The 2,670-nt window shown below is 42.2% G+C and overlaps 1 long non-coding RNA gene across 2 annotated transcripts in view; it reads left to right on the plus strand.

Moving 5' to 3' along the window:
* LOC102201056 (uncharacterized) overlaps positions 1–2,670 on the plus strand; it is a 6,554-nt gene that overhangs the window by 839 nt on the left and 3,045 nt on the right. The window lies entirely within an intron of this gene.

Below are 2,670 nucleotides of genomic sequence, written 5' to 3' on the forward strand. Positions count from 1 at the left end.
TGTGTGTGTGTGTGTGTGTAACGAGTGGAGGGGAGAGAGGAGCTTGGTCCCTCGCGCTAAAGGGCCCCTAATAGAAGGTTTTGAGGGTGTTATTGTGCGGTGTGCAGGGGGCCAGCTGGGGAAAGTCCCCAACCACAAAATGATGTCGATGATCAGTTAGTGGGAAAGAGGGCTTTGATGATGACTGAGTGGTCACACAAAAGGGATAAATAAAAAAAATAGGAGAAGAGAGTAGCGCAATAAAAGCTGTGGTTTTCTCCACAAGATTTTTTTCACTACTTTCCATTATGGTGCGCTCCTGAAACTGCTGCAAAAGCTCCTATTTTTAAGCACTGTCATCATTTTTACAAGCCTTCATCAGCATGTTATTGTCACACAAGATGAAGTTAAGCGAGTAATAAACTCTGTGCACGGTCAGACACATCCACTGACTCATCTCACCCACTGCATTTGACCCGATCGCTTAAAAACCTGCCGAACACACTCACACGCGCACGCCCACAAGAACAGGAACGCGCGTTAGAGCGAGCACAGGTTCAAGTTCTTGCTTGTATCATTTATTTTTTTTAACATTCTTTTTCCTAGCACTGTAAGCCTCGTTATCTCCTCGGGTTTCAAAGCGAGGCATCCGCCGGCGCCGACAAAGAGCTCTCGCGTTGGTTGACAGCCGTGCCGACAGCTGCAGCCCCCTACCAGAAGCGCACAATATGAGGCACTTGTCAAAACTTAAGAGGGGAGTCATTCAAAGCATGATGGGCCAATCTGCCGTGGAGGTATTCAAACTCCGCGGTGCGATGCCAAATGGGGGAAGAGTCGGCAGAAAAGAAAAAGTGATGACTCACCAAACTTCCCAAAATCCCCCTCTCCCTCCCCCTTCCTGGTTTACTGGAAATGGAATGCTGCTTTTTTGTTTTTTTTTTCCCTCCAGTCTCAGACGTTCATCTTCTTGACAAGCTGCGGGGTCAGGGCCTGGGTTAATGTTTGTCTGTGGGACTGTTTAATTCCTCTCGGTAGGGGCAAATCCGGCAAACGTGTTTAATTATGTGAGGCAGACGTGAAAGTTTGTTAGCGGTGCGGGGGAGGGCTTGAGTAGCTGGAGTGCTCATTTGTGAAACAGATAAGTCTTTGTGCCTCATCATAACCGGGCCTTTTATACCAGTGATTTATGCTGGTGAGGGTTTGGATTTACCAACTGCCGCATTAATTCACTGTTAATCTAAAACGGATAAGGGGATCAGCTAAAATGAGCTGCTTAGTTTTATGTTTCCTAAAGAGATTTCAATAGACCTGACTGTTTTAAACCACTTTGGCAACTTTATAAGCCTTTTTGTTTGACCTCTATGGCATTTGCAGACATTTCTGATGCCTTGAGGCACAAACACACTGTTTACAAAGCACTTAAACGGTTATTTGAGATTCCAAATATAGAACAGCATACTTTCGAGCTTTTTAGAGCTTTCAACCACATCTCACTGCTATCATCAGCAAATAATGCAAGTGCAGGTGGCATTATTTTCCCCAAGTTCAATTTATTTTCATTTAAAAAGAAACATTAAACCTAACAGTTATCTCAGGGCACTGTGATATTAGGAAAAGAACGGTTGAAGATGCCTTGGGAGCAAGCATTTGGTGACAGTAGGGATGAAGAACACCATTTTCAAAGGAGAGCTCCTGCTGAAGCAGACTCGGGGACAGTTGGGGGAACGTGTAGATTTCCATCTACACGTTCCCCCAACTTGCCTATGACTCGATTGGTCAGTGGCGTGAAAACGTCCTTCCTGGTCTTCCTTCAGTAGTGACCTTTGACCTGAATTTCCTGGATGCTGCCAGCAGTGTTTTTTCCTGCTGTTTTTGCTAATGTTTTGTTTCCCACGGATGCTTCATGAAGTTATTGTGATCTCATCCACCACTCAGTCATCCTCTCTGTGGCAATTTTGTCTTCAGCGTGCATGGGGTTGTTCTTTCAGATGTGCAGTGGTTTCTTTGCTTCTTTTAATTTCATAATGGCATTTTTCCAGCAAGTTTAATTTCACATCACCTATTATTAAGGAATTTTCTTGACAGTGTTGTCATCTTTCAGCAAATCATGCACGCCCAACCTCTCTGTCAGGGTAGATATTTAACTCCTCATTTAGTTCGATTAGCAACAATGTCAAAGTCTCAGAGAGAGCTAGACAAGACTGCACATGCTACCTGCTTTACTGGTTAACTAACAAAACTGCAGTTAACTGAAGAACTATTGTTAAGGAGCAGCTCATTGTTTATCATAAAACATCTACAGAACTCATCTACAGAAAGTGTGTTTACTACCAATTATTGTCATTTTGACTAATTTGGCTCTCGAGATACCTATTTACCGCAGTAAATAGGTAGTAATGGATTTAATCTGCTACCATAATTATTAACCCTTTCTTCTAAAAAAACAAACTTTTTATCATTTTTTAAAAGTATTTTAAAGCTTCTAAATGTTTTTTGAATGCTAACATTCTGCTAATTTATGATTATTTGCTTAATAATTGATAATACACTTTCTCTCGATGGCACCTGTCAAATCAAATCAAATCACTTTTATTGTCACATCACATGTGCAGGTACATTGGTACAGCACATGCAAGTGAAATTCTTGTGTGCGAGCTTCACAAGCAACAGAGTTGTGCAAAATACAATAAC

This window comes from Pundamilia nyererei, unplaced genomic scaffold, assembly GCF_000239375.1.
Source record: "Pundamilia nyererei isolate P.nyererei 1_Seehausen unplaced genomic scaffold, PunNye1.0 scaffold00081, whole genome shotgun sequence".
In the NCBI taxonomy this organism is placed as follows: Eukaryota; Metazoa; Chordata; class Actinopteri; order Cichliformes; family Cichlidae; genus Pundamilia; species Pundamilia nyererei.